Raw genomic sequence first — 27,752 nt, 5'->3', positions numbered from 1 at the left:
ATCTGATGAGGCTGTTGCTTCTTATAACCTATAGTTTGCTATCTTTAGGTCTTTCCAGAAAATAATCTTCTAGCCCCTGCCGGGTGGATACCATCCTAGCTACCCGTGATCTGGGAACCAAGCCAGTGTGGAGTGAGGAGAATCTCAACACTTGGTATGTAAGCTTTCACTTAGTCTCCAGGGAAGGTTTTAGTGGAGTAATATTTATAATATAGTACTCCATCCTCAATTTTGACTGATGGTGTCCCCTTATCCATAGATATTTTAGGCTAGCCTCTAGTCTTGGTCTGGGGTTGGAATCATACAGTTGTCTGGCATGTGGACATGGGGAGGAAGCTTGTGGGTATAAATGCTCCTTAAGGACTTTCAACCAGTCCTTCTATTTTCAATCCTATCTACACTGATACTTCTAGAAATAGCTGGTGTTGCCATATCCTGAGGCACAAAACTTTTGGGAGTTCTCAACTGAGCTGCTTCTTGTCTTTCATCACTACTGGCTTAAGATTCAATTTCTCAAGGCTACTAGGCAGGTTGCCATTCACCCTTCTGCTTTCAAGTCCCCCATCTTTTCATGTCTTTATAACTTTATCCTGTAAAAAATCATTTTGCTGTCATTTTAGTGGAGTTTCCAGAAAAAGCTGAAATACGTGTGTGTATTTCATCTGCCATCTTTAACCAGAGGGGCTGGGAAGGCAAAAGCAGCACATAGATCGAGGGACAATATGAGGAAGAAAGAGATTGGGATGATTGCCAAACGCAAACGCGCTGAGGATTTGGAGGAATGGAAACAACTTGGGGATGCTGAACTTGGTGGATGTGCTTAGAACTAAAGAAAGGTTAGTTCCAGGCATTCCCCTGGGCAGAGCCCAGGATATTGCTGAAGCAGGGTCAGGCACTATTCAGAGAACTGCTTCAACCTGTGTCCTGAAGTACTTATCAAGGACCTTAGTACTGGCCAGACTTTTTTCCTATTAATGTAATTTATAGGATTCTTGGCCAAGAGAGAAGCTAGCACATCTATAAGGATTTCTTTACAAAGATGTTTATTAGCAGCATTATTTGTAATACTAAATATTAGAAAGAGTCTAAACCAAAGCTCAGCCACAATAACCAATGGATCAAATCCAACCCCCCTTCTATTTCGGTTAGTAAAGTTGACCTGAAGCACAGCCACACCCATGTACACATTGTTTATATTTCCTTTCATGCTATAACAGCAGAGACTATGGCCAGCAAAGCCTAGAATATTTACTAATTGATCCTTTAAGAGAAAGTTTGCTGACCGCTGGTCTAAATAACCAGTAAGAGAATGGATAAGCCAAATAAGGTACATCATACGACAAAATAGAATATAATCAATGAACATGATCTCTAAGAAAAAGTTTGGGTTTTTTTTCAAACTAGTAAAAAATACGCATAACAAAATTTACCATCAACTATTTTTTTTTAATTTGGGGTGGTGGAGGGGCAGAGGGAGAGGAAAAGAGAGAATCCCAAGGAGGCTTCGCACTCACTGCAGAGCCAGATGTGTGGCTCCATCCCACAACCCAAGATCATGACCTGAGCTAAAATCAAGAGTTGGACACCATCTGAACCACCCATTGCCATCAACTTCTTTTTTTGAAGATTTTATTTATTTATTTGACAGAGAGAGAGAGTGGGCACACGCACAAGCAGGGGGAGCAGGAGAGGAAGAAGCAGGATCCCTGATGAGCAAGGAGCCCGACATGGGGCTCGATCCCAGGACACCGGGATTATGACCTGAGCCAAAGGCAGGCGCTTAGCCAATGGAGCCACCCAGGCACCCCACCATCAATTGTTTTTAAGTGTATAGTTTGGTGGTGGTAATTACATTCATATTGTTGTGAAACAGCTTTAGAACATTTGTAAATCTGAAATTCTGTACCCACTAGATAACATTTTCCTTCCCCTCAGCTCTGGTAAGCACCATTATATTTCCTGTTTCTATGAATTTAACTACTTAGATATCTCATTTAAGCAGAATCATATAATTCTTTTTTTTTTGTGACAGGCTTATTTTAATTAGTGTGCTATCCTCAGGGTTCATGCATGATGTAGCATATGACAGGATTTCCTTCCTTCTTAAAGTAGAATAAAATTCCATGTTGTGTATATACCATAGTTTGCTCATCTATTCATCTGTCAGTGGATATTTGGGTTGCTTCTACCCTTCGCTATTATGAATAGTGCTACTATAAATATACATAGGTACATATATATCTTTGAGACCCTGCTTTCTCGTTTGGCTAAATACCCAGAAGTAGGATTACTAGATCGTATGGTAGTTCTATTTTTAATTTTGGAGGCAACATCAATTCTGTTTTCCATAATAGTTGTATAATTTTACAACCCTACCAATTGGAACAAGGGTTCCAATTTCTCCACATTCTCAGCAACACTTGCTATTGTGCATAGTTTTGATAGTAGTATTCTAATGGGTATAAGGTGATATCTCACTGTAGTTTTGATTCACATTGTCCTGATGGTTAATGATATTGAGCATCTTTTTATATAATTATTGGCCATTTGTATATCATCTTTAGAAAAATGCCTATTCCAGTCCTTTGCCATTTTTGTTGTTTGTCATTTGTTCTTGAGTTATAGGAGTTCTTTATATATTCTAGCATCCCCCTTTTGCTAGAATCCTTTCTTGGTTTTACAAGGGCTTGGGTGTTGTAGCTTTCATTTGGTCTCTATAGTTCTCACAGAGATATTCTGGTCCATACATGGAGTTAACTCTGTGTCTCTGTGGGGGGAGGAGAGACTAGGGAGTCTTTCTAGCCTGTCATCTTGCTGATGTGACTGTGATAGGCAAATGTTTTTTACCATTTTAATACAATTTTTATATTTCAATGTTAAGTTTTAAAAAAATCCAAACATAATATTTGTTTTTTACCATTTTAATACAATGTTTATATTTCAACATTAAGTTTTAAAAAGATTAAGACATAAAATTACACAGTCTGTTCTGAACTATATGAAACTATTCATAGAAAAGGTGCTGGTAAGAAATGTAGCACAATAAAATGTTAATTCTTTTTTGTACTCTCTAAACATTTTACAACAAATATATATACTTTTATAATCAGGAAGGGGAAAGGCAATTAAAAAAAAAAAAACAACACAGTGGTGCCTGGGTGTCTCAGTTGGTTAAGCGTCCAACTCTTGATTTCAGCTCAGGTCATGATCTCAGGGTCACAGGATCGAGCCCAGCATGGGGCCCCTGGCTCATCGCGGAGTCGGCTTGAGACTCTCTCGGTCCCTCTTCCCACTCATGTGTGAATGCTCTCGCTCTCTCAAACAAATAAACAAATAAGATCTTAAAAAAAGAAAATTAGGGGATCCCTGGGTGGCTCAGCGGTTTGGCGTCTGCCTTTGGCCCAGGGCACGATCCTGGAGTTCCAGGATCGAGTCCTATGTCGGGCTCCCGGCATGGAGCCTGCTTCTCCCTCCTCCTGTGTCTCTGCCTCTCTCTCTATGTCTATCATGAATAAATAAATCTTTAAAAAAAATTAGAAGCTCAGAAGTAGACCAGGGGTCATAGGAAAGGAGTAATGTATTCAAGGACCCAAAGAGCAGAAAAATAGTGTTTTGTAGGTGTGTAGAATAGAGTTACAAAAAAGGGAACAGAACAAAGCAAAGAGTAAGATAAAATTAACAGGAAGTACCTATGGGAAGGTTGGGTGGGAAGAAAAGAAATAACTTTCCACGTCAATCAAGATGTCCAAGGAACTGACCGTGGAATATCCCCAGTAGATGCATACCTTGTACAGGAAGGCTTCCTCCCACTGTGACATGGCCCATACCCTTTATGCATAAGCGTCAATATGAGGCATGGGAACCACAGGGGAAGAGAAAGGGGAAACACCAAGAATTTCAGTCTTTCGTGTAAGAACAATCCAAGGTTGCCCAACTTGAGGGAGTTCCCAAAGCAGGGTGACCAGCCATCCCAGTTTGCCAGGACAGTCCGTCCTGCATCACAGGAAACTCCTTAGTGCCAGGTGAACCTGGGCATTTCTTCCCCTATAAGCCATACTCTATCATGCATGTGCCTGCGGGATATGGATTGAGAATGGATTCACCTTTTCTTTTTAATTTTTAAATTTTAATTCCAGTGTAAATCACATACAGTGTTATATTCAGGCATACAATATGGTGACTCAACACTTCTATACATGACTCAGTGCTCATCATGATAACTGTACTCTTAATCCCTATAACTATCAGTTTGTTCTCTATAGTTAAGAGTCTGTTTCTTAGTTTGTCTCTTTCTATTTGCCCATTTGTTTTGTCTCTTGAACTGTACATATTAGTGAAATTATATGGTATTTGTCTTTTTTAAAAGATTTTATTTATTTATTCATGAGAGACACACAGAGAGAGGCAGAGACACGGGCAGAGAGAGAGACAGAGAGGGAGAAGCAGGGTCCATGCAGGGAGCCCGACATGGGACTTGATCGCGGGTCTCCAGGATCACACCCTGGGCCGAAGGCAGGCACCAAACTGCTGAGCCACCCAGGCATCCCGATATGTCTTTTTTTTTTTTTAAGATTTTATTTATTTATTCATGAGAAACAGAGGGAGAGGGGGAGAGAGGCAGAGACACAGGCAGAGGGAGAAGCAGGCTCCTTGCAGGGAGCTGGATGTGGGACTCGATCCCAGGTCCCCAGGATCCCCCTGTGCCAAAGGCCCTAAATTGGTCTTTTTCTGACTCATGTATTTCACTTAGCTCCATCCTTTGTAGCTCCATCCATGTTGTTACAACTGGCAAGATCTCTTTCTTTTTATGGCTGAGTAGTATTCCAGTGTGTGTGTGTGTGTGTGTGTGTGTGCGCATCTGTGTACATATCTTTTTTTTTTTTTTTAAGATTTTATTTGACAGAGAGAGAGAGAGAGCACAAATAGGCAGAGCAACAGGCAGAAGGAGAGCAGGGAGCCTGATGCAGGGCTCGATCCCAAGACCCTGGGATCATGACCTGAGCCAAAGGCAGACACTTAACTGACTGAACACCCAGGTGCCCCATATACTACATCTTAATCCATTCATCTATCAGTGGACACATCTGGGCTGCTTCCAGAATTTGGCTATTGTAAATAAAGCTGCAATACACATAGGGATGCATGTATCCCTTTGAATTAGTGTTTTCATATTTTGGGAGTAAATACCCAGTAGTGTCATTACTGGATCATAGAATAATTCTGATTTTAACTTTTTGAGGGACCTCCTTACTGTTTTCCACAGTGTCTGCAGCAGTTTGTATCTCTACCAACAGTGCATGAGAGTTCCTTTTTCTCCAGAAACTCATCAACACTTTTTTCTTCCTCTGTTTTTTATTTTAATCATTTTGGCACATAATATCTCATTGTATTTGTGATTTTAATTTCCTTGATAAAGAGTGATTTTGAACATCTTTTGTCTATTGGCCATCTGTATATCTTCTTTGGAAAAATGTTCATGTCTTCTGCCCATTTTTAGTTTTTAAGAATGTTTATTTATTTAAAGATTTATTTATTTGAGAGAGAGAGAGAGAGAACATGAGTGGGGAAGAGGGTCAGAGGGGGAAGCAGACTCCCTGCTTAGCAGGGGCTCGATCCCAGGACCGAGCCAAAGGTAGACGCTTAACTGACTGAGCCACCCAGGCGCCCCTTTTGCCCATTTTTTTAATTGGAATATTTGGCTTTTTGGTGTTGAGTTGTATAAGTTCTTTATATATTTTGTGATTCATCTTTTATTAGATACTTCTCTGGACAGTTTGGTGGAACCCCATGAATGAATGGGTACTTTTATGAAACATAGAAAACAGTTCTGCTCCGGGCAAATGCAGCTTGACTATAGCCTGGTGCAGTCCCTTTGTGTGGAAGGTGTCTTCTGGCAGACATGGTCCCCAGGGTACACAGCTTGGCCAGCAGAGCCACAGCTGGTTTTTAGGTCCCAGTCTTCTAACCGGTACCTTTGTGCAGTGCACACACCACACAATCATTGGCAGCAGGCCTACCCCTCAGGTTCCAAAGGATTTGTTTTCTGTCCTAGATGTTGCTTATATCAACAATGCCAGAATAAAGAAGACACTTTAAAAAAAAAAAAGATTTTTGTTTATTTATTCATGAGAGGCACAGAGAGAGAGAGAGAGGCAGAGACACAGGCAGAGAGAGAAGCCGGCTCCATGCAGGGAGCCCGATGCAGGACTCGATCCTGATGTGGGACTTGATCCCAGGACTCCAGGATCATGCCCTGGGCTGAAGGCGGAGCTAAACCGCTGAGCCACCCGGGCTTCCCAAGAAGACACTTTCTTATTCATCGAACTATGTATTTTTGCCTAGAGACTGTCTGCCATGTGTGTAAAATCCAAAGTAAACCCTGGATCTTTAAAATTTTTCACATGTAAAGACCTGCTAGACACAGATGAAACGAAAGAAAGAAAGAAAGAAAGAAAGAAAGAAAGAAAGAAAGAAAGAAAGAAAGAAAGAGAAAAAGACAACTGTGGGGGAGGGAGATATGGTAGCCAAGGATGAGGCTGGAAGTGGAACTCAGCGCTTGGATTCTGCTGCTCCAATTCCAGGGAGGAGAGAGCCTCCACCAGGCACACCCGTGGAGACTACTGTTTCTTTTCAGTAGACCCTTTACTTGTGCTCAGTGCTAGAAAGGTCATCTTTTCAGACGTTCACTACATCTTCAGGATTGCCACAGCCCGCTTCCCTCTCACTCCTCCCTCTGAGTCTCTGATAAAATGTATGTTAGACTTTTAAAATATATTTTCTGGGATGCCTGAGTGGCTCAGAGGTTGAGCATCTGCCTTTCGCTCAGGGCGTGATCCTGGGATCCAGGATCGAATTCCACATCAGGCTCCCTGCATGGAGCCTGCTTCTCCCTCTGCCTATGTCTCTTCCTCTCTCTGTGTGTATCTCGTGAATAAATAAATAAAATCTTAAAAAATAAAAATAAATATATTTTCTATGTCACTTCCCTTCTGCCTTTTCCATCTTTTTTTCTTAAACATTTCGAAAAGTTTTGATTTGTTTAAGTAACCTCTATACCCAGTGAGGGGCCCAAACTTATGACCCCAAGATCAAGAGTCACCTGCTCCTCCAACTGAATCAGCCATGTGCCCCTGCATTTTCCATCTTTTTATCTCTTGGAATGATGCTCTGAATAATTTCTTCAGGGCTGTCTTCCAATTCCTTAATTCCATCTTTAGTTGTATTTCTTTTGCTGTTAAACTTATCCATTAAGGTTAGTAGGCATATGTGTATGTATTTTGGTTGTGGCATTTTGTCTCTAGAAGTTCTACTTCGTTCCGGGAAGATTTTATCACTTGCTGTAGTTTCCTGTTCCCAAAGATGTCAACAGAGCTGCCTTGTTGATCTACCTCGTTGAATTATTTGAGGCCTATATTGAAAGTATCGTCCTTCAAGAAGTATTTGCATTTGCTTTTGTGGTGTGCGTAGGGGCACTAAGAGTCTCAAAGCACCGTGAACCAAGTTCAAGGATTGCCAAGTCCCTGAGCCAGACTAGTGGCAGTGGCTACCATAGACAGAAATAAACCAGGAAAATGAACACACACATATATTTATGGAAGATGTGAGCACAGGGCTACCTGAGATTGTCACTGGAGACCCAGGCACTAGGATGAACGGAGTATCTTCTAGGCAGAAGCGGCAATCCTGTTGGCAGGTGAGCTCCCGGGAAAACACAGACGTGGTGGGAGCCTGACAGAAAGCAGTCAAGACCATCCCAAACTGGAGGCAGAACAGCATCATCAGAGGTGAAATGTTGCCCCCCCCCCAAGTTCTTACCTGATGAATTACAGCTACTAATGAGCCTTCCAAGGGCTCATTGAGCAGAAAAGTCAGTATCCTAATATGATGTCAGAATTTCAGGTGAACTGGCAGATATGTCAGTCCTTGGAAGAAAGACTGCAAGTCAGGGGCAGGTGCTTAGATTTGGGACTTTTTTATTGTTGTCCAAATGCTGTGTCATCTTAGAAGGATCATTTCCTTCTCTGGGCCTTGGTTTTTCCATCTGTGAGCAACAGTTTTATATTTGATCAGTATTTCCCAAATTTTGCTTTATTTTTGTAAGGATTTTATTTGAGAGAGAGAGAGGGAGAGCATGCACACAAGCAAGGGGAGTGGTAGGCAGAGCGGGAGGGAGAGGGAGAAGCAGGCTCCTTGCTAGCCAGGGAGTTGGACATGGGGCTCGATCCTAGGACCCCAGGATCATGACCTGAGCCGAAGGCAGATGCTTAACCAACTGAGCCACCCAGGTGCCTCTGTTCTTCAATTTTTAACCCTCACACAAACCCTCTAGGGATCTTGTTAAATTGTGGATTTTGATTCAGTAAGTCTGGGATGGGCTCTGAGAGTCTGTTTCTACCTAAGGAGCTCCCAGGTGATTCCCATACTGCTGATCCAGAGGCCCTGACTTTAAGTAGAAACATTGTACACAAACTAACCTCCCTCCTGGTTGGCTTTGGGCAAATAGGCTCCAGTTAAACAAATCCCCTTCTCAAGTGGATAATTTCATCTCATATTTCAGGACAGGACTCCAGTGTCTCTTCCTTCAGGAAGCCTTCCCTGGGATCTGGGATCTTTGCCTACATTGCCTCTCACCAACAGCCTGGGTGGGGAGCTCTCTTGTGGGCACCCTTGCCCAAAGCACTGTGAGCGTACCTTGCCCACTCTGCGCTGTAATCATGGGCCTGACGTCAACATTCATGTCTCCAGTACTAGCACTCAATATTTGGGTATAAATGAACCGAAGGACAAAGTAAGTTTTAACTGGGTGTAAAGGGATGGGGGTGATTCAGCAGATCCCTGACCAGGGCTCAAAAGGCAGGTGTCTGTTTATTCTCAGAGTTGCAAATATCTACTTGGCTCCTTAATGGTTTGGTTATGGATCAAATAATGCCCAGCTCCTTCCCCCTCCTGGTTCTTGTCTTGAAGCCCTAATCCCCAGGGTGACTGTATTTGAAGCCAGAGCTTTCAAAGAGGTAATTAAGGTTAAATGAGGCCATAAAGGTAGACCCTAATCCAGTAGTGTGGTATCTTTCTAAGAAGAGAAAGACAGAGATGAGCAGAGATAAAGAGAAAGACAGTATGAGCAGAGATAATGAAAGGCATCTGAGGACACAGTGGGAAGGTGGCTGTCTGCAAGCCAGGGTGAGAGGTCTCAGGAGAAGCCAAACTGTCTGCACCTGAACTTGGACTTGCAACCTCCAAGACTGTGAGAAAATGACTGTTGTTCTACCTGCCCAGCCTGTGATACTTTGCTATGGCAGCTGAGCAGACGCCACAGCTCCTAACCTGGGGGAATGGGACCTCCAGGTTCTAGGCTGTTTCTGCTTAACAGAAGACTACTTAACAGTAGCCCCCTCAGGGACTACTCAGCAACCTCTAGCTGTCCCCCTCCCCCAGGCCAGCAGAGAAAAATCCCCTCCAGGCTAGGTAGTTGGTTTTTTTTTTTTTTTTTTTTTTAAGATTTTATTTATTTATTCTTGAGAGACACAGAGAGAGAAAGAGGCAGAGACATAGGCAGAGGGAGAAGCAGGCTCCCTGCAGGAAGCCTGAGGTGGGACTCGATCCTAGGTCTCCAGGATCACACCCTGGGCCGAAGGTGGTGCTAAACCGCTGAGCCACCCAGGCTGCCCCAGCTAGGTAGTTTTTATGGAAAGATCAGAGAGGGGCCACCAGATGGAATTGGTGATACCTCAGGGATGCTGATCATTACTGTTACTCAGTGAGACATGTTTAAATTCCAAGACTTGATTTTCAGATCCCACCTTTTTGCCTCACCACTGCCTCTTGGTAGCTATACCCGGATATTGTCTGTGGCCCTTCAGCCTCATTCCTGCCTTTCCACATTCTTTTCTGTGTCTCCGTGGCTGGTGGCCTGGAAACTGCATTTTCCAAACTTCCTTGCCAGCTGGGTCCCGTGTCAGTTAGGTGTTGCTGGTGCAGGGCACTTGTGTGACTTGGTTGGAGGGCAGGAGCAGGGGAGAAGAGCCTCCCCCCTGTTTCCCCCAACCCCGATTGTGACATTCACAGCAGCTGCAGTAGGTGGATGCAGGCTGTGCACTGGTGGGGTCCTGGGGTGAGGGCAACAGTGGTGGCTAGGGTAACCGAGGCCTTCAGCAGCTTTGATAGCAGTTTCAATGACATGAGCAGGTGGGCTTTGGCTTTCTGCTCAGTGGGAGAGACAGTTTTAACAGCAGCAATACTTCAGATGAATGGGTGGCAACAGTTCCTACTCATGGGCTCTGAGACAAAATCCTCCCCTTTGCCTTTGGGTGGCACATATGTCAGAATTTCCTTCCTTGTTAAGGCTGAATAATATTCCATTGTATGTACATATCACATTTTGCTTATCCGTTCATGTGTCAGTGGATACTTGGGCTGCTTCCACGTTTTGGCTGTTGGGAATAATGCTACTATGCACATGGACATGCAGTATCTCTTTGAGACTCTACTTTCATGTATTTTAGATATATACCCAGAAGTGGAATAATATTACAGTTATATTTTCAAATTCTTTGAGGAATCACCATACCGTTTTCCACAGCAGCTGTACCATGTTATGTTCCCACAAACAGTTCTAGTCATTGGTTTCTTTTCTTTTTTAAAGTTTTTTATTTATTGGAGAGAGAGTAGAGTGAGAGAGAGAGCACGGGAGTGGACAGGAGAGGGAGAAGCAGACTACCTGCTTGAGCAGGGACCCTAATTTGGGGCTTGATCCCAGGACTGTAGGATCACGACCTGAGCTGAAGGTAGATGCTTAACCAATTGAGCCACCCAGGTGCCCCAGGCATTTGTTCCTTAATAACATCACTTTCTCTTCAGGACCATAGAATGGTGTGAATGTGACAAAAGTGGTCTGAATATCAAAGGCTTTGAATGCCAGATAAACACCAAGCATTATACATCATTCACATTTGGTGACTGCTCTTGAATTGTTGAATTGTAGGAACCAAGCTAAGGATGCAGTATCTCCTATCCCCAACTGGGTTCCTGGACATCCTGGGTTCTAATTTTAATCTTTCCAGTACAAGTAAGTAAGTCATACACCTTCATGGACCTCATTTCCCCATCTGTAATATAAAGTGATTGAATTTCAAGGTTGTTAACTATAACTAGTTCTGGAATTGTTTCTGAGATTACCTCTTCAGTAACTATTTTAATGGAATCTTCTAGAGTCAGCAACAACTTAAAAGCCAGAGAAATGATGGAGTAATTGGAGTTCTTTGGCAGGATCTCAAATTGGAGGGCCAAAGATCAGTCAGGCACAGGTGTTGGGTTGATCGGCTTAATATTTTTTAAACTTTTGAATCTGAATTGTTGTAATTACAGATACAGAAGAGCTTAAAATAATAAGGGGCTATTAAATGTAAGGGTGTGGCAGTAAATTTGAAAACATAGAAAAAATAGATTTCTTGAAAAATGCAAAATACCAAAAGTGACACAGGAAAAAGTGGAAGATATAAGTAAATCAATGACTATAGAAGAGATTAGAAAGGTAATGAGATTTGATGTTGAAAAGACATTTGGATGAAATGGCCGCATAGCTGAATCTTATCTAACCTTTGGAACACAGATAATCACAATGTGATTCAAAATCTTGGCTACATGAAGTGTGGTCTATGGCCTAGCAGCATCAGCATCACTGGCAGCTCACTGGAAATGTAGAGTGTCAATCCCCCACGGAGATCTACTAAATGAAACTCTGTGTCATTTAAGAAGCACTAGGCTAGGGCAGTGTTTCTCAACCTTGTTTGAACATGGGAATTATTTGAGGAGTTTTTAGAAATACTGGTATTTGAATCCCCTCACCAGAAATTGATTTAATTGATCAGGTCCATGGCTTGGGTATCTGCATTTTAAAATACTCCTCATATGATTAATAATCAGAGATTTAACCTGGGCCATAGAGAAACATGAAAGGTGACAAACAACCTACCCTCCAAATAGAAAAGAGCTACAGACCAATTTCATCTAGGATTAAAAATAACATTCAGTAATGATAAAACTTGAAAACGCTGAAAATTAAACAGTTGTCCCTCACAAGCTGCCTCACACATGACTAGAGGTTGATTCGACATTAGGAAAGCCACCAATGAATCTGTTCCATCACTAAGTTACAGAGAAAAACCACCATAACATACCACAAACACACTCAGGGTGGGATGCCTTGGGGGCGCTTGATCTCCACTTGGCAGAGGCATCATCTCTCCATATTGTCGCTCACCTGGCTGGCTTTACATGTCTCCCTGACCCCCGGTCCCCACAGGCATGTGACTTTGTGACACATGCTTTGTTGCCAGCTCAGGCCTAGCCCAGACTTGCTGGGGCCACTTTGCCCTGTAGTCCTGGCAAGGCCGAGGCTTAATCGTGTCATTTGGAGGTGAATGACGGAGGTGTTGTCGTCACCTCTTCATTTTTCAACAGGCAGAGCTGGCAGGGGAAAGTACACCGCTTTCTTCATCTGTGGATATCCTGCCTCAGACAAGTTTGCCCTTTCTCAACCCTGAAAGGAGCGGAAGAGAGAAGGCAGGGGCCCACCTCCTGTGCCTGGGAAACGGGATGGGCTTCCTGCCCCCGCACTGTTGCTGGCTTGCATTCCAGTGCCCTGTGCCCTGTGGCTCACCTGCTTTGCCTTGCATTTCCTTACTTCCTTGACTTAATCATGCCAGTCCCTCCTTCTGGAACCATGAGCCTCTCATAGTTTTTAGTAAATCCCCATTTTGATTAGATACCCAGAGTCCATTTCGCTGCTGCTGAACTATTCCTGAGCAACATCATTACTCTGACCCAAGGGGACTGACTAGGACAGGAATCCAAACCAGTGTTCAGCTGTGATGATGCATGTCACATGTCAGCTGTGATGACAGTGACCAAACAAATCCATTTTCTGGGTGTTGTAGCAGGATTGTGGAGCCTTGGGGTCATCGACAGCTTCCAGATTTGCCAGCTCTTCAGGGTTACTAAGGTTTCAAGGATTCCTAAAGAACTGCTGGGAGCAATTGTGTTGTGCAGGGTCATTGTCACTCAGAGGTTGGGTTCCTGGGAGAGCACTGTGGCAGCCTGTAAGCTCCCTCCTCTAGACACTTCTGTCTCCTCCTTGTAGCAATGGTACCACCCCCCTTTCTAGCAAACAATGGTGAGAAGTTGGCAGAGATTGTGCTACGTGAGCTTGTTTATTCTCCATGGAATGGATTTTATTTATTTATTCATCTAACAAATAATTATTGAGCACCTATTATGGCCACTTTGTGCTGGGGACAGATAGATCTGAACCCCTAAGCCCTACATTCTATTAGGGGAAGAGAAAATGGGTGGGGGAAAAAAATCAGCCCTAAAAGATAAACTAACAAGATGATTTTAGGTAGTCCTAAGTGACATGGAGAAAATAAGCATGTAGAGAAGTAGGGAGGACGGGAGAGAGCTACTTAGCTCAGAAAGTCTGGGAAGGACACAGAGAATGGGAAGATTGGAGAGCTGAGCAGGAAGAAAAGCCAGCCTGTGGAGAGCAGGAGGAGCTTTCCAGACGGAGGGAAGGGCAAATGGAAAGGCCCTTGGTGAGATGTCCATGGACTTGGCAAACCATGGAGCATGGAAGCCCCAAGTGGCTGCATACGGTAAGGGCAGGCATCTGAGGGGTCGACACAGGCTGTGCACACAGGGGCTGGGACGTTTTTTCCCAATGGAAATAGGAATGGGAAGTATTAAGGAGGGAGGTTCCTAAGATCTGATCTGGAGAGGTCACCGTGGCCGTGGCCGGGCTGTGAGAACTGTGCCAGGACGACGTTGGGGACAGGAGACAGGCAGGGAGGCTTTTGCTGAGGCCAGAGGCATCCAAGGCAGGAAAACAGCTGGTGATGCAAAGCCCAGCTTAGTCATCTGAGGTCCTTCCTCCAAGATAGCCCTGTAGTCACAACCTGCCGCTGCAACCCAGAAACACAGCAATTATGTGCCAGAAAAAAACCCATATGTATTTATGCTCAAACAGCAGTCATCAGAGGGCACCCCCTCCTCATGCCTTCCCTGGGAACTCCTGACCACCCTAACAATGAACCCCTGTAAGCCAGTTGCCTCCTGAGCCCACCTGCTCTGGCACCGATGGCATGCTTGAATGCCTGGAGGATTTGTCACCCTCTCACGCCCCTCCCCCCATCCCCATGTGGTGGATCTCTTTCACATATTATAAATTATTGAGTTACTTTGACCTAATTTAGTTATTCATCTCAAATCCATCATCCTGGAGGGATGTGTTCACTCATTCCTTTGTTTATTTATTCACTCACTCAGTCAATAGACATCTGTCAAATCTCCATGCTGGGTAAGCCAAAGGTGGAGACCCCAACCCCCACAGGGAGTGGTCATCTGTACCACAGCCACCATGACTTCTTATCGTTATTATTATTTTAAAGTTTATTTTTTTAATAACCTCTACCCCCTATTGAGGCTAGAACTCACAATCCCAAGACCAAGAGTCACACGCTCTTCCAACTGAGGCAGCCAGGTGCTCCACCACCATGACTTGTTTTAAGCACAGTTCATTTTAAGCTAATTTTGCTTCTAGCAAAGAATGGTGCTAATTTTAAGCTCTTGGATTTTATTGCAACTGGTTCTTTATGAGGCACCAACACCAGCCAGGTTTTCAGAACACAGAACGAGATACCGTCTCTCTCTAGTAAAAGGAAGGAAATGAAAATTCACATTTGTTGAATATTTACTCTGCACCAGGTTTTACCGAATGCATGCTGTTAGGTCAGGGAGTTGCAGAACTAAAGTTGAAACCAGCTCTGCCTGACTCAAAGGTCCATGCTTTCTCCACTCCATGGTTTAAAGACATAGATCAAACTTAAATAGAAAGGAAGAACTTGGAGACATGTTTAGGCTCTCCTCAGTCAAAGAAAAGTGTGCCCCATAAAGGAAGAAAGGAGGTCACAGGTCACAAATGATAAAATCACACCGGCAACAAAAGAATCCCGAAAACAGTAACAAATGCAAAGAAAGGGACATCCTGGAAAAACCCAACAAAATGTTCCACTTCACAGAACGAGTCATCCCTAAAAGGCGCTGGAGAAAGATTAGAAACCGGATAGGTGGCTGAATAATTACTCCTCTGAAATGTTTGCTGGGAGGCAAGGTGCGCCTCATGCCATGTACTTAGTAGCATCCAGCTGCCTGGGGGAATGGGGAGTGGGGTGGAGGCTTCTGGGACTTCCAGGCCAAATCAGCCTGATGGTGCCCTCACCTATGGGGTCAGGAAAAGGAGCCTTCTAGCTCCCTGCCTCTCCACCTTGGTATCTGTACCCATAGGTTCATTGGCAGGCCGGAGAGTATAAGAAGCCACATGAGAGAGAAGCCAGATTTCTTTAGGAATGTCTACTTAACTTAAAAATTTGAGCTATTTTTACTTAAGCCTTGATAACAAATGTTAATGTATTATGCAAGAGAGAGCCAGTTTTACATGAAATTTTAAGATAATACAAGTCCTTGAGGAAATTTCATGATTTCAGTGGGCTGCTTCAAACTTTGTTCCCAGACTCCCAAATATCCATGATCTTTGGTGGGAAATACTGAGGTACTCCATACAAGTCTCAAACTTGTGTCAAGTGAACTACCCATGTCCCATCCTCAAATCAGTCTTAGCCAACGTTCACTGAACTCTCATCTTGGGCTAGATACGCTGCCAGGCACTGCCTAGGATTAATAAGATAGTGTTCATGTCGTAGGCCTTAAAATATGTCCACAATAATCATAATGTGTTCACTCTGCTAGAGTGGAGGCATGTGGAAAGAGTAATGGGACTCAGAGGGAGGGGGAGTGATGGTTCATTTCACCTGGGAGAGGGACTATCATGGAAGACTTTGCAAAGAAGCTGAGGGAGAAGGACTTGGCCTTCAGGCTGTCACTCATTCCCAAGAGAGGAAACAGGGAGTCCTTGGAAGTGCAAGGGTGCTTTGGGGAAGCAGAGAATTCGCTGTGGCTGAGTGTAAGGAACATGGGAGGCACCTCCCATTAAGTATGGGAAATTATTAGATTCAGATCACATAGGACTTGAATGCCATCTTGGGTGTCCTAGATTTTATTTGGGGGACAATGGAGGGCAGGCACTGAGAAGTTCAGAATTGGTGAGAAATATTATCAAACCTGTGTTTTAGGTTTGCATAGATTGCCATATCACAATTTGGGGTAGCATTTTGACAAATGCATTTCAGTATAATTGATTTCCTCTCTGTAGTCCTCTGTGTTTTATGTACTTACAAAAAATTTTTCTGGGAAAGACTCCACGGACTTCACCAAACCACCACAGGAGTTTATAGATCAAAGCCTTCGAACATTTGAAGATATTAGTAGACCATTTCCTTTCCTTTCTCTACTTGTGGTAATTCTCTGATCAAGCGTGCATTTTTTTTTAGATTTTTAAACTTTATTTGTGTGTGTGTGTGTGTCTGTGTGGGAGAGAGAGAGAGAGAGAGAGAGAGAGAGAGAGAGAAACAAGCAGACTCTCTGTCGAGTGCAGAGCCCTACATGGGGCTGGATCTCATGACCCTGAGATCAGCCTGAGCCGAAATCAAGAGTCGGGCACTCAATGGACTGAACAACCCAGGTTGCTGGAACAACCCAGCCCCTCCCCCCATTTAAAAAAGATTTTATTTATTTTCAAGCAAGAATTTGTCAAACACCTCTCATATACTCAGGGCTATGTCAGTAGCTATTCTCTGGGGAATCTGGAACCAGGCTGCCTGGGCTGGAATCCCAACTCCATCTTTTCTAGCTGTGTTACTTGGACCAAATTACTTGAATCTCCCAGTTTCCTTCTCTGTAAAAGGACAATAACAGTACTTATATCATGGGGTTGTTGTGAAAATGAAAGCAGCTAATGTGCATGAAGTGTTAGCACAGTATCCAGTTCCCTGTCTGCGTGGGTCCAAACTACAGTGTGTTTATAGTATCGCTTGAGAGACATGATAACCTCAGGTGATACTAGAGAGGTAACCCACTATTTGGTACAACTTTCATTATTTCGATTACTTTTCCCTGGGTCTTCTTAAAGATGACCCAGAAAATTCTGCTAAAAATAGTAATAGAATCCCTTTGAAGTCTATACTTACCCAAAATTTTAGTAGATGTTTTAGTTGGACTCCCCCTCAAAAGTGGACTCTGAGGCAAAGGATTTGAGGCAAGTAGTATATTTGGAAGTGATCCTGGGAAGCAGAGCGAGAAAGTGGGGAAGTGAGCAGGGGAAGGGAGAAAATCCAACCGCATAGGTTACCTTGGAGGCCCGCAGGGTCTCAATCCTGCTGCAAGGGCCCCTCTGAGAGGCTGTGTAGAACACACCTCCAACTGTCCCAGCAGGGCTGAGGGGGCTGGTGGATTTATCCTCATCTCCTGAGGGTTGTCCTGGGGGTGCCACTCCCCAGCCCTCCTGGCCCATCTTGACTGTGGGCCCAGCATGCTGCCGGGGGCAGAAAAAGCCTGCAAGCATAGACACAGAGGTGCCTGAGGGAGGAAGCCACTGTGCTGGATTGTCTTCTAACAACGTCTGCCTCAGTTGAATGGGTGAGTTAAACACACCTGCCACAGTAAGCATAAGAAGACGTGAAACAGTTTCATTTTTACTTTATCTGATTAAAAATGTGATTGAAAGGGATTTAACCTCAGCCTAGACTTTCAACTTCTACCCCCCTCCCCCACACTTGTCACAGTCTGTGATTTTCACGGGTGGTTCCTGTAGCAGCTTGTGTGTGATTCAGTCTTTAAGGGTGTGTTTATCAGAAGTTCTCACCACCCACTCTTCCAAGTCCACATATTATCACGGGTAAACTTTTCAGTGATTGGGGGGGGGGGGGCAGTGTCAGAAGATATACATTATTTTGGTACCTGCTTATTAGCCAAGAAAACAGTTCTGGAGTGTTTCTCTTTAGCTGTTGTCTGTTAAACAAACACCGTGACTTGCACTGCAAAATCTTAGGACCGTGGGCTGTTAGATTCATCTGGTTAGATTTCAGTATAAGTAGCACCATGAGAGCTTGCACTTCTTTGAATACATGAATGACTGTCAGAGTGTTAACTTCCATAAAAATCAGTTACATCTGCTCAGTTTCCAGGTGAGAGAGTGTGGATTCTGGAGAATAAATCTGTCATCATCATTTAGAAAATGTATTTGATGGTAAAGAAAATATAGAATGCCACATCTTTATCTACACTATGAGTACAAGGATATGTAAGTTATGTAAGTTTATAGACAAGAACAGGAAGGTAAAATGGGGAAATGAATATTGTTTTGCCAATACAGTCAATCTTCTTTTTAAAAACAGAAGAGAGATCTGCAGAGTCCTATAATCAAATCCCAGTGTGACATGAAATTTTTAGCGAGCTTTTTCTTAGCCTTGGCAACTTTTCCAGGATCAGTTACAGAGGAATTTCCCCCAGATTTTCTGCCACCCATTTGTTTCCTCTAAAAGTAGGCAAAAAAGAGGGGAGGGAAGTTAGTAAGTTAGTAAGAGAAGCACTGTGAACATGGATGAGCTTCAAAAACTATATGCTAGGGAAGACAGACACACAAGACCACCTATTATATGATACCATTTATATGAAATTAAAAAAAAAAAAAAAACCCAAAACGTCAAAACTACATCAAGAGAAACCAGATCAGTGGTTACCTAGTGGGGGCTGGGACTAGGGATTGTATCGAAATGGGCATGAGAAAAATTTTCAGGGTGATGGAATTGTCTTAAAATTGGATTATGGTGATAGTAAGTGTGGTTAAACTCCTCAAATTATGAGTTTTATGATATGCAAATCATATCATAAAACTGTTCGATACACTGCCACATGTTTCTAAAATGCAAGGAAATGTCAGCCAAACAATTTCTGGTGACTGTGGGATAGAAAAGCCCCTTCCCTCACAAATAACCTCCAAGAGCCCCCCAAATAAACCTCCCCAAACACACAATGTAGGGGATGTAGGGCAAAACTGATTTTGCTTTGTAAAGGAACTTCAAGCGCAGACTCCTGACCCCCCTTCTAAGAGACTGTCCTCCAGCCACACCCCCCACCTGCCCCCACCAGACAGGCTAGAGCAGGACCATCCAATAGAAATATAGTGGGAGCCACACACCTGGACTTCTAAGAGTTTTCTAGGAGACACATTAAAATATAAAAAGAAACAGGTGAAATCAGTTTAAATATTTTCTTTAACTCAGTATGTCAAAATATTATCATTACAGCATGTAATCGGTATAAAGAATTTACTAATGAGATGTTCTACATTTATTTTTTATGCTAAATCCTCAAAAGCTGATGTGGGTCTCTCATAGCCCACCTCAATCCAGCACATTTCAAGTACTCAGGAGCCACAGGTGGACAGCAAAGGCCTAGAGGCACTCAGCTGTTGATGATAATCCAAAGACCTCATATGAATTGTAAAGAGGGAACGGTTTTATGGAAACATCCACTGCTAATTTAAAAAAAAAAAAAAACATGTAAAGTTTGAATTGTTGAATTGTTCTGTGAAAGCACACTGATTTCAGTGCTCCTCACTTTTTTATAAATTAATTTTTCATATGATCCTGAGGAATTTTTTAATGTACTCACTCAATGGGTTTCGTTTTTAGGTCCTGGTGACTAAGTCCCCATGGTCCACACATACAGCCGTGTTGGAAATTAGCATTGCAGAGCCACTCGGGACCAGGAATCAAAACAAGAATTTAGTTGAGATGAAAGGTTACGACCTTTATCAGGAAACTGTGTCCTGTCCTCACAAAGGAACAGCTGGGATGATCTACAGTAAGAGGTCTGTCTGGTAATGATAATTATTGAATTACAGCTACCAGCAGCCATGTAGAATTCTGGCAGCACAGATGAAGACCTACAGTTTGGGAGAGTCTCAGGTGGGCTTGTGTGGGTGGGTTTGATTGGGGGTAGGATAGAGGCTGTCCACTTTGGGATAATACAGCCATCTCAAGTACTGTCAAAATTCTTATTCTGCAGATGCATCAATGTGTTCTGATCTGCTGTCTCTATTACAGAGAATCTGATTTATTCCACTTTCACACTTGTAGCTGACCACCCAGCCTTCTTGTGGAACTAAAATTGCCCAGCTGTAACACCTGGAAAACTATTTCTCTCCTCAGAAACCCTACATTGTCTTAGTAGACCCACGTATCCAAATGAAAAAGCAACCTTATAAAATCAGCAGGAAGGAAGGCAGGTGACTGAGTTCTCAGTTCTTGTTGATTGTTCTTGGAAATCCCCTTTGCTCATGGAAACCTTTTCTTTTACTCTTCCTTACCTGTGGGTTAAAATCATGCCCTTGGGATCCGGGCATCTGTTGGGCCCAACTGCCTTTCATCCCTGTCTCCTCTTTCATTTCCTTTTCTTTTCCTCCCATACAGAAACACCCACAGCCAGGGAAGGTGTTCTTATAGCCATTGGATTATTAGGCCCCTGGTGGCATCTCACACAAATATTGGGATGGGATAGAACCTTTTAACCTTGGTCCCTGCAATCAATCTAGACCACCTTCACTTCACAAATCTGCTTCACCTTCTTTGTTCTCTGACTCTGGAGCCTTGATTCCAGCTTCCCAGGCCTCCATTCTCTGCTTTGGATATTTGTCTCTGTCTCAACCCACAGCCTTTTCCCATTCATACATTCTGCCTCCAGCCCCCAGCACTGTGATGGGGGAAGAAGAAATACTTCCACACCCAGAATCAGCCAGACTGCTTCTCCCCCAGCCACCAACAGATCCTGGCCTATATTAGCAGTCAACTTGAAGGCTTAGCTAACTTTGTTACCAGTGGTTACAAATGAGTTCCACTTCTCAGCTTCCAGGACGGTCCCCTTCCCAATAGTGGCAGCTTCCCTTTTTGTTATTTATCAAACAAAGGAGCCCCTTTGTCTTTGTGTTAAAGAAAAACAAACTCCCAACCTGCTCCTCCATGCAAGTCTTAGTTTAGGTTTTCTGCAAAACCAAACCTTAGAGAGACTTGGGTCTTGGGTCCAGGTGGCCTTCTTGGGAGGGAGCGGGAAGGGTAAGAGGAGAAAAAAGCCAGTGAGGGATGTGTTAATCCACTGGTTATTGTTGTGGCCAACTGGGCTCACTCTTCCTGGGGACCCTTTGAGGAACTGGGAGAGAATACCCTCCAGAGTTGTGCCTCTGCAGAACCAGAGACTAGGGCCTGTTCCATCCCTCCAATGGTTGAGGCTGCCCTGGGAGTACTAATTGTCTGCATGCTTGGGGCTGACTGCATAAGGGCTAAGGAAACTACCAAAGCTGGAAACAAACCCTGCAGTGGAGAAGTTGAGGAACTCTACCAGTACTTGAGGTAGGCCAGTGTGTGTGGAGAATGTCCACTCTGGCTGTAGCTGGAATCCCAGAGGGTCTGGGGGAATGTGAGCACAGAAAGCATCAGCTATCATTTGTGAATGGTAATTGAAAGCTCTCCTCCTCATCCCCTCAAAAAAACAAAATATAAAGAAATGGAAATATCCCTAAGATCTGACATAACCTCTACAGCTGTTTGAAGTCCAAGAAGAGGGAATACTCAAGATAGCCGGCCTCCATAGTCAGGTCAGGGCCAATGCAACGGACCCTTTCACTGGAGTGTCTTGTCTCCCAAAGCCTGAGTGTTTATATGTAGATGGATTTGTTTCACTAGCAAAAGTCAGGTGAAAAAGATGATCACCCAGCCCTGTTGTCACTCTTCATTAGAATCTTTTTAGGAAGCTGACTCAGAGATGTGTGGGGCTTGGGGATAGAACCTTTCCCCCTCCCGTGCAGTCTGAGGCTTTGGGAACATTGAAACGCAGGCTGCAAACTACTAACTATGGGATTACCAAAGCATCAAGATGATTCCAAACAGACAATCAAGATCATGGAAGGGGATAACCCAGGGGATCTGGGACCCTTCTCAGAACGTGATGAGGTAAGTTGGCCTTTTAAATAAGGATTAGGTATACTCATAGATATTACTCTTCATGATGGCTACCATTTGTTGTACTCAGAATAGGTACACAGACCTTTATTTACATTAGCCTAATTTTTAAAAGTATTTATTTATTTGAGAGAGAGAGAGAAAGAAAGAACATGAACAGAGAGGAGGGGCAGAGGGAGAAGCAGACTCCCCACAGAGCAGAGAGCTTGACAAGGGGCTCAATCCCAGGACCCCAGAATCATGACCAGACATTTAACTGACGAGCCACCCAGGTGCCCCTACATTAGCCTGCTTAATACATAACAGCAGAGTAGATCTACTATTGCCAGTTGGCAAATAAGGCAATCGTGGCTCACAGAGGTTAAAGACTCAGGGTTGCACAGCTTCATAAGCAGCAGATCTAGGATTCTAAACTAGTTCATGGGAAAAGAGAAATATGACTCCTGTTATGATTATATATACACCTTTTTATAGATCCAGGAAGACTGGCAACCTAAGGGGCCAGCCTGCACCTCTATAAAACAGAGTAGCAAATGGTTCAGAGCTCAGACTTTAGAGTCCGATGATGTCTTTTCTTTTAAGATCATCAGGGAGTAGAATTAGATACAAAATTATCTCATCTTCCTTACAGTCTGTGATGAAATAGGCTTAAAACTGTATTTTTTTTAGATTTTATTTATTTATGAGAGAGAGAGAGGCGCAGAGACACAGGCAGAGAGAGAAGCAGGCTCTTTGCAAGGAGCCCGATGCGGGACTCGATCCCGGATCCTGGGATCACGCCCTGGGCCAAAGGCAGACGCTCAACCGCTGAGCCACCCAGGCATCCCCAAACTGTATTTTTTTAAATAACAGTAGGTTCTATGTGCATGAGTATGTATAGTCCTAGATATTTGTCATGGGAACCTAAATGTTTTCCAGAAAAAAGTAACACGTTTCTGAAACAAAAATGATACTTTGTATCCTTCTACAAGACGCATTTGTGTCCCAATTACAGAAATCTGCTTATTCTTTGGGTCGCACATTTATATTTGGCAGCAAATTTCTGAAGTTGGCATGAACAAGCTTCCTTGGGCAAGTGTGGAAGGAAGAGCTTGCGTGCACACCCAGCAGAAATGAAACTGCTTGCTTGATGCGTTTGCAGGTCTTCCTACAACATGGAGAAACCATTTGAAAATCTATACTTGCCTCTGGGTAGCTGCAAACTTTCTTTCTCATTTTTCTTTTTTCTTGAAGCTCTAGATATGGATTTCTCTTGTTCTTCATCCAGGTTCCTCATGAGTTATCAGGAGAAATTGCTCATCAGCACTGCAGACAAGGAATGAGCTGACACATAGTAGGTACTTCATTAAGTCAAAGATTCTCAAGCTTGGAAGGAACTTTGAAGGTCATGAGCCTGCAATGGACATCTGGGGTTTTGACCCATTCATTTTGCAGCAAAACTTCTCAAAAAAGGCCTCTCTATACTTGCTATCTATCTCCACTTGCCCACATCCCATGTTTTCCTCAAACTTGTCCAGTGTTTGGTCATCGTCCCCCACCCCCCACCCCGCCCAACTCACTGAAATTGCTCTTGTCAAGGTTTCAGAGAGACCTCATATCACCCAATTTGGTGGTGACTTCTCTATTCACCAGAAGCATTCAACACAGTGAACCACTCCTTCCAGTTTGAAATATTTTTTTTTCTAGCTTTCATGAAACCACAGTCTCCTGGATCCTCCTGCCTTACTAACCTCTCCTTCTTAATCCCTGTTATTGAATTCCCTGCCCCTGATGCTTCTAGTTTTTGCCCATCCAAGGGTTCTCTTCACACCTTTCCTTGTTAATATTCCTTCCAGGCTTCTGGCTTTTTTTTTTTTTTTTTTTTTTTTTTTTTTTTTGAGAGAGAGAGAGAGAGAGGCACAGACACAGGCAGAGGGAGAAGCAGGCTCCTGCAGGGAGCCTGACACGGGACTGGATTCCAGGCCTTCAGGACCTCACCCTGGGCTGAAGGCGGCCCTAAACTGCTGAGCCACCCGGGCTGCCCGCTTCTGGCTCAATATGTTCTTTCACTGATGATTCTCAAATTTATACTCTGAACTCCAGACTCAAGTATTTAACTGCTTATTTAACTTTGCCTTTTGGATGCCTGACAAACATCACAAGCTTAGAATGTGGAAAATGGAATTCTTGATGCTTTTCTCCCCAACCCACTCCTCCCTGGGTCTTTCTCTTTTCAGTTAATGGGACCACCATGAACCCAGGTGCTCAAGCTGGAAACTTAGAAGTCATGCTTGATTTCTTTCTCTCTCATCTCTGTATCTGGTGGCTCAGCAATCCTGTGGGCTTCCTTTCCTTAGTACATGTGCCAAATTCACCTACTTCTCTCAGTTGTCTCCTTGTCCATTTCTCATCTTGATGCTTGCCATAGCCTGCTTCTGGTCTCCCTGCTTTCACTTCTGTCTTCCCTCTAATCCATTCCCAGAGCAGAGCTTTTAAAAATGGAGGTCAGATAATGTGGCTCACTGGTTTAAAACCATCTGGTGGTTTCCTATCACTCAGAATAAAATTCCAATCCTTCGATGAGACTTATAAGGCATCCATACCTTAGCTTGGGGGTTGGCAACCTTTTCTATAAAGGTCTAGATAGTAAATATATTAGGCTTTGTGAGCCATATGATCTGTGTGACAACCACTCAGCTCTGCTACTAGATAGCCATATACAATATGGTAAACAGATAAATGTGACTGTGTTCCAATAAAACTTTATTTACAAAATCAAGCAATGGGCTGGATTTGGCATGTGGGTCAGTTTGCTGACCCTGATCTAGTCCCTTTCTACCTTTCCAACTCTATTGCACACCACTCTGCCCTTCATGATGGCCTAGTCATACTAGCTGGGAAAGATCGTCCCCTCCCCCCTACCCCCCCCCACTCCGCCCCCTGGGTAACTGCCATCAATTCCTTTTGTCCCTATATGCTAATGTCAGACCCCTTGAATATGCTGCCCGTGACCACTTTAGCCAATAGAATATAGTAAAATTGATGTTCTAGGACTTCTGAGATGAGAGGCCTAAGAAGATTGGCAACTTCTGCTTCCTTTCTTGGAATCCAGCCACCATCCTGTGAGAAAACAAAGGCCATACAGAGAAGCCATATGGAGAAGTTCTGGGCCATAGTCGCAGATGAGCCCCCAGCCTACGGCCTCGACTATCTACTGGGGAATTAGCCATCTTGGCTCCTCCAGCCTCAGTCAAGCAGTCAGGTGAATTACGTGGACCAGAGAACTGCCTGGCTGAGTCCAGTCATTTCATAGAAGTATGAGAAAGAAAATGGTTATTACCTTAAGCTATTGAGTTTTGGCACTTGGTTTTACGGCCATAGATAACTGAAACCCTGGCCTTCTTTCTGTTTCTCAAACCCAGTTAGGTCATTTCTCCATCAGTACCAACCCACATTCTCTGCCAGGATCTTCACCTGGCTGGTCCTTCTCATCATTCAGTTTGGGCCACAGAACCTCAGTAGTATGTTTGTTTGGTGTTTTGGAAAGCTACCCTTTCTTTATGTTAGGCCATGTGGCTGATCACCACTACCCCCTCATCCTACTCTCATCTGGACTCTGGGATCAACTTGTAATGAAGGCCAAGCCAATCAGTAATCTTATTCCTCTCCACCCCTGACACACCCAACCTTATTTACTGACTAAAGGGTGGACATGTGACCTAAGTCAGTTTATTTTTTATTTTTATTTTTTAAAAGATTTTATTTATTAATTCATGAGACAGAGAGAGGGAGAAGCAGACTCCATGCAGGGAGCCCGATGTGGGACTGGATTCCTAGTCTCCAGGATCTGGCCCCAGGCTGAAGGCGGCGCTAAACCCCTAAGCTACCGGGGTTGCCCCTAAGTCAGTTCAGAGTCAGTCCCAGGAATTATTGGTGAGGAGAGACTCTTGGGGTTGGGGTTGTTAAGCTGATTGGCGTTTTTTTTTTTTTTTTTTTTTTTTTAATTTTTATTTATTTATGATAGTCACATGGAGAGAGAGAGAGAGAGAGAGAGAGAGAGGCAGAGACACAGGCAGAGGGAGAAGCAGGCTCCATGCACTGGGAGCCCGATGTGGGATTCGATCCCGGGTCTCCAGGATCATGCCCTGGGCCAAAGGCAGGCGCCAAACTGCTGCGCCACTCAGGGATCAGTTGTTAAGCTGATTTAATGCACACCTGGAGCTGCTGGTGCCATAAAGCTGTCCACCACAAGGCTGTCCTCCACAAGGGCAGGTCTGTCTGGGAATAGAGCCAACCCAAAGGAGGGCAAGGTGGAGGGATGCAGAGATAGACCTCAGATCCAGCCATACTTAAAGCTAGAATTTCCTTGGACTTTTAAGCTACAATAAACTGACACATCTCCCACTCCACTATCACCTCTCTCTTCTGTTCAAGCCTGTTTGAGTTGTATTTCTGTCACTTGCTCTTAAAATACCATCAATTGCTTGACTCGCCTTCCACCATTTCTACCAAGGGCTAGATGGAACCATATGAAATTTCTATTCTTGTAGGTCAAAAATAACTGAATATCAGTAATTTTGTATGGGCTAACTTATTTGAACACCTCCAGAGACAGGGAACTCACTAACTTTTGTATCAGCTCAATTAAAAATTGGACAGACTTAACAAAGAGAAAGTTCTTTAAAAAAAAAAAAGATTTATTTGTTTTAGAGAGAAAGAGAGTGAGTAGGGGGAGGGTTAGAGGGAGAGGGAGAGAAAGTCCTCAAGTTCTCTATTAGAGCATAGAACCCGTATGGGACTTGATCCCAGGACTCTGAGATCATGACCTGAGCTGAAATCAAGTTGGTCACTTAACGGACTGAGCCACTCAGGTACCCCCAGAAAATCATTTTTCTAAGACTCAAATTCATATTCCTGTCCCTTTCATAGTCCTGCGTGCTCTCCTCCGAACATATTTTATGTCCGGTGTTGTACTTGATTGAAAAACTCCAGGACAACCTCCCTTAGGTAGAGAAAAATGGGATTATTATCTCTTCATTCTAGACATAATACTTTTGGTAACACAGCCTAAAACATCTAAATCTTATAAAAATGTGCTGTCTGAAGCCAAGTCTTCTCCGTCTTGTTCAAGTTTATTTCAAACAAAGTTCAGGCCCTTATATTTAGCCCCAGTGAATTTTTCTATGTCTTGTTTGACTCACTGTCCCTTCTTTTATAAAAGTCAAGCTTCTGCCCTTGCCTTTTGGGTCAAAGCCTTTGTCAACTATTTTCTCTGTGGTTGTCATAATACAACAACATAATGAAAACTTAGTGCCAAGATCAGAATTGTGCAATCCAAGGTGCCCCTTCCAGCATCATGTTTCCTGGAAGTTTAAGAAGCATGCCTTTGCTATATTCCTCTTGAGTCATTGCTATAGTTGTTGAAAAGGACAGAGCCAAGAATCAAGCCCAAAAGGATGTGTATGGGTGGACTGTGACTCATTAGCCTTTATGTTGGGTTGTCTGGTCTGTCACTACTTCTCTGACGTGAGCTAGCAACCACCCATGTTTTTCAGCTTGTCCGTAGGAACTTGCACAGTACCAGCTAAGGCTGTTGCTGAAATACATAAGAGGCTCCTCATGACTGGGCATTCATTATCCCATTCTTGAAGTCAGGTGGAGCAGTGTGTTATTTAGGGTAGGCTACGCCACAGTAACAAATAGACCCCAGGCTTAAATGGTATGTCATCTGTGGCTTAGGCAACAATAATTCAAGGTTCTCAGCTTGGTGGGAGCACTCTCCTCCGTACAGCCTCTCGGGGACGTAGGTTC

General features: G+C 43.6%; 2 long non-coding RNA genes across 2 annotated transcripts in view; one reads left to right on the top strand and one right to left on the bottom strand.

The window, feature by feature from the left end:
• LOC140614058 (uncharacterized) overlaps positions 1-12,435 on the bottom strand; it is a 31,431-nt gene extending 18,996 nt beyond the window's left edge. Inside the window, exon 1 of the long non-coding RNA XR_012014952.1 lies at positions 12,177-12,435. This is a non-coding gene — a long non-coding RNA (uncharacterized lncRNA). The remainder of the gene's footprint in view (positions 1-12,176) is intronic.
• Positions 40-25,934, top strand: LOC140614056 (uncharacterized). Its single transcript, XR_012014950.1, has 5 exons — positions 40-154; positions 10,982-11,065; positions 19,641-19,916; positions 20,017-23,295; positions 24,993-25,934. It is a non-coding gene; the product is annotated as an uncharacterized lncRNA (long non-coding RNA).
• Positions 25,935-27,752: the final 1,818 nt, after the last annotated feature.

The sequence above is a fragment of the Canis lupus genome, chromosome 22 (genome assembly GCF_048164855.1).
Source record: "Canis lupus baileyi chromosome 22, mCanLup2.hap1, whole genome shotgun sequence".
Classification (NCBI taxonomy): Eukaryota; Metazoa; Chordata; class Mammalia; order Carnivora; family Canidae; genus Canis; species Canis lupus.
This window is presented reverse-complemented; position numbering and strand designations above follow the sequence as displayed.